At 35.2% G+C, this 13430-nt stretch overlaps 1 protein-coding gene across 4 annotated transcripts in view; it reads left to right on the forward strand.

The window, feature by feature from the left end:
- The first annotated feature begins 12794 nt into the window (after nt 1-12794).
- The window catches only part of SPTA1 (spectrin alpha, erythrocytic 1), a 131783-nt gene continuing 131147 nt past the window's right edge, over nt 12795-13430 (forward strand). For 2 of the 4 annotated variants that reach the window (XM_074318724.1, XM_074318725.1), the window contains exon 1: nt 12949-13077. The gene's annotated coding sequence lies outside the window, so the exon portion shown is untranslated. The other 2 variants (XM_074318723.1, XM_019751299.2) reach the window with 2 other exon arrangements.

Consider the following 13430-nt stretch of genomic DNA (forward strand, 5'->3'; position numbering starts at 1 on the left):
GTGTTTCTGCGTTTTTCAGGGGTTTTTTGTTGTTGTAATTGATTTTTAGTTTCACACCACTGCAGTCAGGCAAGGTGCTAGATAAGTCAATTTTCTTAAATTTATTTAGACTTGTATTGTGGCCTCGCATGTGGTCTATTTTGGAAAATGTTCCATGTGCACTTGAAAAGAATGTATATTCTGCTGTTTTGGTGTGAAACATTAAAAAAAAATCAGTTAAATCCACCTGGCCTAGTGTGTCATTTAAGTCCACTGTTTCCTTGTTGATTTTCTGTCTGGAAGATCTCTCCATTGGTGTCAGTAGGATGTTATACTCCCGTACTGTAATTGTGTTACTGTTTATTTCTGCCTCTATGTTGGTCAACAATTGTTTTATATATTTTGGTGCTTTTATGTTAGGTGCACAAATATTTACTAGAATGATGTCCTCTGATTGGATTAATCCCTTTATTATTATGTAATGTCCTTCTTTCCCTATTATAATAGCCTTCATTTTAAAGTCAAATTTGTCCAACATAAGTATTGCTACCCCAGCTTTTTTCTTGTTTCCATTTGCATGAAGTATCTTTTTCCATCTTTTTACTTTCATTCTGTGTGTGACTCTCTTTTCTATTATTTTTTAATTAAAGTTTATTGGGGGTAAAATAGTTAGTAAAGTTACGTAGGTTTCACATGTACATTCTGTATTAGATTATCTATATATCACATTATGTGTTCATTTAGAAAATGTCCTCAGAGGTGGATTAACCATAGAATTCAAAGAAAATTGACTGAGCACTCACACACTTCCCTCATTTATTTCTTTGAATCCAGAGGAAGTCATAAAATTGTACCTCCACCTTGACATCTCCTGCCCTAACTTAATGGAACAGAAATAAACACTGTGTTTCTATACGATGTTTCTTGAGCTTCTATTTAGTATGATTTTTATCCTATCTTATGTCATGGTTTGCAAGTCTTATGTAAGCCCTATAGTTTTGTGAACTCCTTGAAAACAGGTATCTTATTTTGTTCATCTCTATATTCCCAATTCCTATTATAATTCTTTGCCCATATTAATGCTCAATAATGGTTTGTTGAAAGAGTAAATAAGTGATAGAAGCAGTCTTTTTCTATTGACAAGTTATGACATAAACAATTATGTTATAAAAACAACTCAGACTATTCAACATTCAACAGAATATAGCAGAGGAGGGGTAGATAATGGGTAAAGGCAAGATTTATGGCATATTTGCATATTAAAGAATTTTAATGTGGATCATGTGATCTCATGTCACAGATTAAATTTCTATGACAAGAATATATTTAGTTATTAAATAGCAGTTTTATTGGTGTCCTGGGAATCTAGTTCCTTAAATATAAGAATTAAACTTCATAGTTAAGTCATAACTATGAAGAAAATAATATGTCTATTCCTAGCACTTGGCTCCTAATTTCCTTTATTCTATTGGGAAAGAACAATTTTTTAGTTAAGCTCTTTTTTCCCTGAGTGGGATGATGTCACCAAACATGCTATTTTTATAATACTTATAATGATTAAGTTTATATAGTTTCCCTCAAGGTTGCTGTATTCTGACATAATTATTAATGGGTGGGAATATTAAATAATTTTAACGTTTAAGATTTTCTAATGATACACTGAAAATCATTCTTTAAAAGGTAAGCACTAGTTTTACGAGAGATTATTCCATATTAGACCTCTGTCCTTTACATTGTGATTTTCAAAATTAGTGATTCAGAATAAAATGTATGGCTTAAATTAATTGAAACATACGTGGTTGGCATTATTCACATTAGTTAACAATAATTCTTTTTCTGTGTTAAATTTAAATGCTTTAAAAATGTTTTAAATTTAAATTTAAATGCTTTTTAAAAATCAACCACCTAAACTGAGTCATATAGCAATTCTCTGGAATAGGTAGATTAGTCATTACTATTCCCATTATGTACTTAATAAAATTTAAGCAAATTCCAATGATCACCTGATTATTAAATGCTGGAATCAAGTCTTCAAATTAGGCGCTTTAGTTTCAAAAACAGTGGAATTTCCATTATCCCAAGTTTTTTTTCAATTTCAATTACAGTTCATTCTATAAAGAAAATATCGATAGGAATGATGGCAGCGAGGTGGGCTTCTTGAATTCTCCTCTGGAATTTACCGCAAATTGAACATATGTAACCCATCAAAAGACTATGCTCATCACACAGAACAGCTAAGAGACTCCTACAAGGATTACTTGAAGGTGGGCAAATTAGGCAAGCAGGGGAATAGGGAAGGGAGTGGAGTGGAGACGTGACCTGCATCGGCAGCTGTGGAGACACAGGGGGTCCCAGGACAGAACAGAGACCACAAGAGCCAGGAGGTGGGTTCTTTCCCTGCATTCCACAGCTGATCTCTCCTCCCGAGAGAACAGCATATCTGGCATTTGAAGCAGTAACCTGAGCTGAGACCTCCAGCTAGGCCCTAGGTCAGACAAAGGATGTAAACACCATACCTGGGCCCCTCCCCCCAATCTCCCAATCTACCTCTGCCCTTCCAGAGACTCAAGCTGACCCCTGAAGTGAGGGGTAGTGTCAGATTACAGAGGAAGCCTTGCGTTCAGGATCTGGGAAGACAGGCTTGCAGCTCTGACCCAGGGAAGAGGCTGGGAAGAGTGTGACACTGCTGGTCTGATGAGAAAAGACTCCTCCAACCCCAGGTCCCACCTTTTCTGGCCTGCCTAGGGCAGGGCAATTACAACTGTGAAGACACTCCCAGGGGTGTGTCTTCCCAGGGGTCAGCAGCAGGTGGCAGACGCAGCTCTGGGCTTTCAGCAGCTCAGAAATCTCCCGCCCACCACACATACATACAAACACACACACACACACACACACACACACACACACACACACGGAAGAAGTGCCCTAAGACTCAGGAGACCTGGGCACAGGGCTGGTTGTGTTACTCTCAGTGCGTATATATGTAGGCAAGAGCAAAAACTGCACTAACTTTGTAAAAACTACCATCCAGACCCCATAGCCCCACTCATCTAAAACTGTTGTCCCAGGGTGACCCTGGGCACCAGGTGACCAGTTCTGTCTGCACAATACACAGAGAACTCTTTGGTATAGCAGAGGACAACATGGATATTACTTGGTGGACTTAAGCCAAGACTGGCACTGCTTTTTATGTTTTGTTTTGTGTATTTTTGATATTTTTGCCTGTGTTGAGTGTGGGTTATTGGTTGTTTTTACATGTGAATGTATTTGGTTTTTTCTTTGTTGTTGTCGTTGTTGTTGTTGTGCTTGGTCATTTGCTTTGTTCTGAAATTGCCCTACACCAGGGCCCACAAGAGGCACAAGATTCAACACACCCAGAGGCCAACTCCAGACCAAACCAGAGTATTACAGGGTTTGACCTGCAAGACACACACCCAGAGGGAATGTCAAAGCAACACAGAGAGTCAGCCATAATGGGGAAACAAAGAAACATGTCCCAAATAAAAGAACAGAAGAACAGAATAGAAAAGAGCAGGTTTCATTGGAACCAAATGAAACCAACCTATCAGAGACAGAGTTCAGAACATTGATGATAAGATGTTTAAGGACTTAGGGACGACATAAAGCAAGATAGACAAATCATAATGAACAAGCAGTTAGAACTAAGGAATACAATAACTGAAATAAAGAACACAATTGAAGGAATTACCAGCAGGCTAGATGAAGCAGAGGATTGAATCAGCAACTTAGAAGAAAATTAGCAGAGATCACCCAAATGGAAAAACAAACAAAAAAAGAATAAAAAACAATGACAGTGGTTTAAGAGACATCTGGGATAACATCAAGTGCAACAATATGTGCATCATAGGAATACCAGAAGGTGAAGAGAGGAAGCAAGGGATCGAGAACATATTTGAAGTAGTAATGTCCAAAAACTTCCCTAACCTGCTGAAGGAAACCTACATACAAGCCCAGGAAGTGCAGAGAGTTCCAACCAGGATAAACCCAAACAGGTCCACACCAAGACACATTATAGTTAAAATGGCAAAGGTTAAAGACAAAGAGAGAATCCTAATAGCAGCAAGAGAAAGACAGCAGGTTACATACAAGGGAACTCCTATAAGACTATCAAATGACTTTTCTACAGAAATATTGCAGGCCAGGAGGGAGTGGCAGGAGGTACTCAAAGTGATGGAAAACAAAGGTCTACAACCTAGATTGCTCTATTCAACAAGGCTATCATTTAAAATTGAAGGAGAGATAAAGATCTTCCCAGAAAAGAATAAGCTAAAGGAATTTATTACCACCAAGCCAGCATTGCAGGAAATATTAAAAGGGCTTCTATAAGTAGAAGAAAGTTAATATCATGTTTTAAATTTGTAGTTAGATTATTTTCTTCTATGTACCTATCAATAATCACTTTAAATGTAAATGGATTAATGCTCCAATCAAAAGACATAGAGTGGCTGAGTGGATAAGAAAGCAAGACCCTTTTATATGCTGTATACAGGAGACTCACATCAAATCAAAAGACACACACAGGCTGAAAGTAAAGGGTTGGAGTAAGATATTTCATGCAAATGGAAATGAGAAAAAAGCTGGAGTTGCAATAATTATATCTGACAAAATAGACTTTAAAATGAAGAATATATTAAAAGACAAAGATGGGTACTATGTAATAATAAAGGGATCGATCCAACAAGAGGACATAACCCTAGTAAACATCTATGCACCCAACAAAGGAGTACCTAAATGTATAAAACAGATATTGACTGACATAAAGAAAGAGATCAACAGTAACACTATCATAGTAAAGGACTTCAACACACCTCTGACAACAAAGGACATGTCTTGGCTATTGTGTATAGTGCATAAACATGGAAACAACCGAAATGCCCATTGGTAGATGACTGGATTAAGAAACTGTGGTACATTTATACAATGGAGTATTATGCAGCCATAAAGAAGAAAGAAATCTTACCATTTGCAACAACATGGATGGACCTAGAGAACATTATGTTAAGTGAAATAAGTCAGACAGAGAAAGACAAATACCACATGATCTCACTTATATGTGGAATCTAAAGAAAAGAATAAGTGAATGAACTAATCAGAGACAGTTTTGGAAACATGGAGGAAAAACTGAGGGTTGCTAGAGGGGCAGGGAGTTGGGGATAAGGGGAAGGTGAGAGGTTTAGAAAATAGTCGGTAACCACAAGATGGCCACGGGGTTTTGAAAATTAATTTGGGGAACGTACAGAGGGATAGTGTATGGGGGGAGGGGGGTTTACACAGTGTGAGGGATATAAATGATAAACGTCTAAGTTTTGCTTTGTCTTGTGCACCTGAAACTAATAAAATATATATATATATATATATATATATATATATATATATATATATATAATCCTCAACATTAGCTGACTAGAGGATAAAACATGGATCATACTCAACAAATGAAGAAAAAGCCTTTGACAACATTGAGTGTCCATTTATGATAAAGACTGTTAGCAAACTAGTAAAATAACATAACTTTCTTAATCTAATAAAAGGCATCTTCAATAAAAAACAAAAAACAAAACAACAACAACAACAACAACAAAGGACATGTCTTCTAGACAGAAAATCAATGTAGAAACAACGGCATTATGTCTGTTTGCCGTTTGCACACAATGGGATTTATAGCTTATGTAATACAGAATTGTACACCTGAAATCTATGTAACTTTACTAACAACTGTCACCCAAATAAACTTGAATTAAAAAAAGAAAGAAACAATGGCCTTAAATGACACATTGGTCCAGTTGAATTTAGTCGATATTTTCAGAGCATTTCACCCCAAAGCTGCAGAATACACGTTCTTCTCAAGTGCACATGGAACATTTTCCAAGCTAGACCACATATTAGGCCACAAAACAATTCTTGATAAATTTAAGAAAATTGAAATCATACCAATTGTCTTCTCTGACCACAGTGCTATTAAATTAGAAATCAACTACAGGAAAAAACTAGAAGACACACAAATTCATGGAGGCTGAATAACATGTTACTAAATAATGAATGGATCAACCACGAGATCAAGGAAGAAATCAAAAAATATCTTGAGACAAACAAAAATGAAAACACAATTACCCAGAATCTATGGAATGCAGCAAAAGCAGTTTAAGGGAAATTCATAGCAATGCAGGCCTACCTAAAGAAACAAGAAAAATCACTAATCAACAGTTTATCTTCATACTTAGGAGATCTGAAAAAAGAACAGCAAAATAAGACCAAAGGGAGTACAAGGAAGGAGATTATAAAGACCAGAGTGGAAATAAATGAAATATAAACCAGAAAAACAACACAAAATATCAATGAATCCAAGCATTGGTTCTTAGAGAAGATAAAGAAAATCGACAAAACTTTAGCCAGTCTCATAAAAAAAATAGAGAGAGAGGACCCAAATTAATAAAATCAGAAATGAAACAGGAGAAGTGACAACAGACACCACAGGGGGAAAAAAAAGTTTTAAGAAATTACTATGAGTAACTATATGCCAACAAATTAGACAATCTGGGAGAAATAGACAATTTTCTAGAAGCATACAACATCCAAGGCTAACTCAAGAAGAAACGGAAAACCTGAATAGACTGAGTACCACCAGGGAAATTGAATCAGCAATCAACAAGTTCCCAACAAACAAAAGTCCTGACCAGATGGCTTTACAGGTGAATTTTACAAAACATTCAAAAAAGAATTATCACCTATTCTCAAGTTCTTCAAAAAAAATCCGGAAGGAGGGAAGTCTCCTAAACACTTTTTACGAGGCCACTAATCACCCTGATCTCCAAATCAGACAAAGACACTACAAAAAAAGAAAACTACAGGCCGATAGCTCTAATGAACATAGATGCAAAAATCCTCAACAAAATATTAGCAAACAGAATTCAGCAATACATTAAAAAGATCATACACCATGATCAAGTGGGATTCATCCTTGGTATGCAAGGATGATTCAACATCCGCAAATCAATTAATGTCTACACCACATTAACAAAATGAAATATATAAAAATCAAATGATCATATCGATAGATGCAGAAAAAGCATTTGGCAAAATCCAGCAGCCGTTTATGACAAAAACTCTTAGGAAAATGGGAATAGAGAGACCATATCTCAACATAATAAAGGTCATATGTGACAAACCCACAGCTAACATCAAACTCAATGTGGAAACAAGGCAAGGTTGCCCACTTTCTCCACGTCTATTCAACATAGTGGTGGAAGTTCTAGCCACAGCAATCAGACAAGAAAAAGAAATAAAAGGCATCCAAATTGGTAAGGAGGAAGTAAAATTGTCATTATATGCAGATGACATGATACTATATAGAGAGAACCTTAAAGACTCCACAAAAAAACTATTAGAACTGATAAATGAATTTAGTAAAGTAGCAGGATACAAAATTAATATTCAGAAATCAGTTGCATTTGTATATATCAAAAATAAAATATCAGAAGGAGAAATTAATGAAACAATCCTACTTATAATTGTTTCAAAGACTATAAAATACCTGGGACTAAATTTAACCAAAGAAGTAAAAGATCTGTACTCAGAAAATTATAAGACACTGAAGAGAGAAATTAAAGAGGATACCAATAGATGGAAACACATACCATGCTGAAGGATAGGAAGAATTAATATCATTAAAATGTCCATATTTCCTAAGGCAATATACAGATTCAATGCAATTCCTATCAAACTATCAAGGACGTTTTTCACAGAAATAGAACATATAATCCTAAAATTTATGTGGAACCGTAAAAGCCCCCAGATAGCATCGGCAATCTTGAGAAATAAGAACAAAGTAGGAGGTATAATGATACCTGACATCAAATTATACTACAAGGCTACAGTAATCAAAACAGCATGGTACTAGCATAAAAACAGACACATAGATCAATGGAAAAGAATAGGGAGCCCAGAAATAAATCCATGCCTATATGGTCATTTACTCTATGACAATAGAAGCAAGAATTTATGGTGGGGTAAAGACAGTCTGTTCAATAAATGGTGCTGGGAACCCTGGACCGACACGTGCAAAAAATTGAAGCTGGACCACCTCCTTACACCATATACAATAATAAATTCAAGATGGATTAAAGACTTAAATGTAAGATCTGAAACGGTAAAATTCCTAGATGTAAATATAGGAAGAAACTTCATAGATATTACCCAGAGTAAGATTTTTACTGATATATCTCCTTGGGCAAGGGAAGTAAGAGAAAAAATAAACATGGGGGATTACATCAAACTACAAAGTTTTTTCACAGCAAAGGAAACCATCAATAAAACAAAAAGGCTACCTACTGAATGGGAGAAGATTTGCCAATGATATATCTGATAAGGGGTTAATATCACAAATTTATAAAAAACTCACTCAACTCAACTCCAAAAAAACAAACAACACATTTAAAAAATGGGCAGAGGACATGAAAAGCCATTTTTCCAAAGAAGATGTAGAGATGGCAAACAGACATATGAAAAAATGCTCAACCTCACTAATCATTAGAGAAATGCAAATAAAAACTACAGTGAGATACCACCTCACCCCAGTCAAAATGGCTATCATCAATAAATCAGCAAACAACAGTGCTGGCGAGGTTGTGGAGAAAAGGGAACCCTCGTGTACTGTTGGTGGGATTGCAGATTGGTGCAGCCACTATGGAAAACAGTATGGAGGTATCTCAAAAATCTGAAAATGGAACTACCTTATGATCCAGCGATTCCACTCCTAGGTATCTATCCGGAGAAATCCAAAACTCTAATTCAGAAAAATTTATGCATCCAATATATATATATTGCAGCACTATACACAATAGCCAAGACGTGAAAACAACAGAAATGTCCATCAGTAGATGACTGGATTAAGAAACTGTGGTACATTTATACAATGGAGTATTACGCAGCCATAAAGAAGAATGAAATCTTATGATTTGCAACAATATGGATGCACCTGGAGAACATTATGTTAAGCGAAATAAGTCAGACAGAGAAAGACAAACACCATATGATCTCACTTGTATGTGGAATCTAAAGAAAAGAACAAATGAATGAACTAATCAGAAACAGTCTGAGACATAGAGGAAAAACTGAGGGTTGCTAGATGGGAGGGGACATGGGGTTAAGGGGGAGGATGAGGGGAATAGAAAGCACAGTCTGTAACCACAAGATTGTCACGGGGATACGAAAGTCAATTTGGGGAATGTAATCAATAATGTTGTAAAGATTTTGTAGGGTATCCGATGGACACTTGTCTCATTAGGGAGACCACCTTAGGGATGATGTAGATACTGATGTACCCCTGAAGCTGAAGCTGAGGAATAATGAATGTCAACTAATATATATATACATATATATATATATATATGGTTACAATAAGTGGAGTACAGCATTAGGAATAGAGACAGTGGAAATGTAATGGCTGTGTGTGATGTCAGAAGGGTAGTAGATGGGGGGAGGGGGATTGTTAGTGTGTGAGGGATATAAATGATAAATGTCTAACTATTACATTGTTTTGTGCACCTGAAACTAATAAAGAAAAAAAGAAACACTGAATATTCAAAAGAAGAAAGAAAATCCAAAAAGACTGTGTCCTGAGGTCCAGTCAATTTATCCAAGAATAGCCTGTCTCTCCCATATATCTCACCACATAAAGAAAAGTTTTTACACATATTTAAACAAAATGTTTTCCTAATGTATTTACTATGTGGAAAGTTTCTCTATTAACATAAACTCTATGAGGAAAAAATTGCAAAGAAAAAAAAGGTGGAGTGAGAGAAGATAATAGTATGGAAAAAGAGTTCTATTTTTTTATTATAGGATTGAAAATTGAGTAATATATATATATATAATTTTATATAATATATAATTTGTCAAACAGAGTTGAGTGACAAATAATTTTAAAGGACCTGAAACGATAAGAGTTTATGTGGATACAGTTAACTGTAAAAAAGTCTTTTTTTTTTTTTTTTACTTTTTTGGATGATATTATCTAATATTGTAACCTAGGTAGGAGACAAAAATTGGAGACATTTTGTTAATAAAATGAAAACTAATTCTGGACAAATACACAATAACATTTTAAAGAATAATAAAGTAATAATAACTTCTATTCCAAGGAAAAAATGGTTTTACATTAAAATTAACATATTTTTCCTTGTTTGTGAGTTGATAAAATTGGACTAAAAAATAATCTACAGTAAACATATGAATTTTAGTGATACAAGTTGAGGAGACTTCAGAATTTTTGGATATAAAACATCTCTTGGAGTTTCTGAGCTGGGGAAAGGAAGATCTGACAACTGAGCAGAGGGCTCAGGCAAGCTGGGCAATGCTGATTAAACTAGTGTGTGAAGAACATACCTGTCCACAGATGATAACCATGACCAAATACAACAGCACTTCAAATTTCTCCCGCTCTTGTAAAACTGAATGAAGACTTCTCTTTAATGAAACTGTCTATGATGAACTCAATCTTCCTTTGCAACCTTTCAGCACTCATTTATGTACAAGTGCAACATGTAATTTTAAAGACTCTGCATGATTCTAAACTCCCACTGTATCTGTCAAGCTCTCTTTACCTGAGCCTCTTTTAATCAGGGTCGCTATGTCATCGGAGAAAATAAGCATTCTTGGAAAATTATAAAAATGGCAAAAGATCAGAGGTCCAAATGTTAAGCCATCAGAGTTTAAGATTTTCTCATCATGTCCTTCCATCAATCCCAAGGAGGCACCATTATACTTGTATTAATAATGGCAAACAGTGCTTAGAGACTGGAGAAAAACTTTGCCTGTCTAAAGGAATTGAGAAGATAATGAGAGACTACATTTGAAGTTAACAGCTGCCAGAGTAACAACCAGATGTCTGTCAAATAAACTTTTACCATGAATCTCTTCTGACAGCAATGACTGACAATTCAAAGAACACTTCTGTTTTGATGTATAAAATCTCTTTCCTGACTGCCTCCTGTGTAATTCCACATTGCTACCTGCAAAGACTATTGTTCTTATTCACTTTTATTTTATTTCATGATGACCAATCCTGGTAATTTGGCCTGGTCATTTCATTGGTTATTACATGGTTGACACTCATGGTGACAAGATCCTGGAATAGGACCACCAGAAGTGTTGGTGGACTAAGAGAAAATTGACTAAAACTAAGAGAAAATTGACTAAAACAGATGAGGAGCACAGTGGCATGATGGTCATTTGACTCTTTGTTTAAATACTTACAAACCAAATAGGTCATCTAGGGTGGAGGGGATGGGGTGGGACGGGGTGGGGTAAGGGCTCCTGCCTGTTTGCTCCCCAGTTATGTAGCGCCGACCAGCATCACCTTTGAAGTATATGAGAGAAATATATTTACAAATGCTTTATTCTCTTCTTTAATAAAAGACGTACCAGTATTCTAAAAAAAAAAATAAAAAAAAAAGATAAGATAAAAAAAATAATAAGCCAGGGGATGAGCTTATCTTTTAGAGACTACCTCTGTTTCTCATATAAAAATAACGATGATGAAACTTGTTTTACAGAATCTTCTAAAAATTAATTAAATTAATGTAAATTAATCATGTTGATATGTAAATTAGATATGGTAGATTCTAATTTTCATCTACAATATCTTAATTTACACATCAACATGATTAATGTTCTTCTTATCTCTTGAATAAAGATTAAAAATTTTACCTCTCCAGCTCAGCTCCAGCAAGAGGTTCCCTGGTGCATGTGACATAATATGTTCTTTAAGATTTGTGTTCCTGCCTTGAGTACTCAAATTTGATTTGAATATAATGAAACTATATGGAAAAGAAAAGTAGTACTAGACTTTTAAGAAGATAATTTTTAAAAATTATAGTTTTTTGGGGTCACAATTGTGAGTAAAGTTACATAGGCTTCAGCCTTTTCTTTAATACATCCTCTCAGTTTCTTTGGGTGAGATGATCCAAGAACAGGGGAAACCAGAAATGTAAAACCTTCATCTACTCTAGAAGACCATGAAAGTTAAATTATTCACATTGGATTTACACTGTAATGAGGTTTTGTATAGATTGCCCCACTGCTTTATAGGAGGGTCTGAAACCATCCCACTATTTTCTTTTTATTTGTTTGTTTCAGTTTTGTAAAGTTGCCCCAAAATCTATGCCTTTAGAAAATAATTTCTGCTTCCTTTTCTCTCCATTAAAAGTAATACATAAAATAAGATGACTTGTACTTCACATTTTAGAACTCAATCCCATTTACAACTGTTTTGTAACTTCACTAACTTGTCAAATGAGGCATCCTAATTTTTGCTTCATGAAATACAAATAAACATATATATCTTACTCTTTCATTTCTTCCAGTTAAATGTTAAGGGTACAGCTAAATCAGATTTAAAAAACCCCAATATGTGATGCCAGGAATAAAATTTTTTTCCTATTTAGGCAAAGACTCTACAGCAAGAATTAGGATACCTTGTTGACTTAAAGTCCGTTAAAAATCTGCAGTTGGATTTTGATAAAGTTGAGTTGTATTTCCTAGAGACAGGTTGTAGGCCCCTCTGTATGCTCTGTGTTCTTGTAATTTTGCACAGAGCCTGAAGAATGGACAACACAAAATTCCTTCCTGATTTATAATTCGCAGGCAGAAAATCTAAAACTAATTAAAGAAACAAAACACAATTTTAACAGTTTCTTTATCTTACATCTATAACTGTTTTTTCTTTCTAATTTTTCATTTAAAAATTTTGCTTTCATTTTTTAAAGAAGCTCTGCTGAGAAACTTTGAGAGTCATAGTCCCGCAAAATGGCTGAGTCACTCCACATCTGTGAAAGTTAGCAGCTTTCTCCTAACTGCCTCAGCTGAATCTGTCTCCTGATGATAACGTGGGTTGTAGCTGGAGGGATTCTGAGCCCAAGTATGTAACAGTTCTCTAGTCACTATCTGAAACAGACTAGACAATTCTATGTGAATTGTATTTCTTTCTCTCCCTCTTTGCCTCTCTCTCTTTTGGATACATTTTTTTTCTTGCCAGGTTCTAGACCTTTAGGAAAAGTGGAACACTTTGCAAAGGAAACTGTGAGTAAAGAATTCTTTACAGTGCAATTTGTCCCTAATATAATTAGGAAAGGAGTTTGAACTTTCTGTACTATCTTTGACAGATGGATTAAGACTAGTTTTTGACTCTTAAAAAGCAGAGAAGTTCAATTCTGATTCTCTTTTTGTGACTGTTTCACCTTAAACAACGACCTTGAGCTTGTGGCTATACAGCACTAAAATCCAGCATGACCTGTCTACGTGGGTTCACAGAGAGAATGACTAAATAACTTGGAACAAAATAATACACAATACTGATTTGAGTCTCCATAGAGTGATTTAGTTCTATAGCCAAACAAGTAAAGGCCATCTACAGAACAGTAATTATGTTTAGA

This window comes from Rhinolophus sinicus, linkage group LG14, assembly GCF_036562045.2.
Source record: "Rhinolophus sinicus isolate RSC01 linkage group LG14, ASM3656204v1, whole genome shotgun sequence".
In the NCBI taxonomy this organism is placed as follows: Eukaryota; Metazoa; Chordata; class Mammalia; order Chiroptera; family Rhinolophidae; genus Rhinolophus; species Rhinolophus sinicus.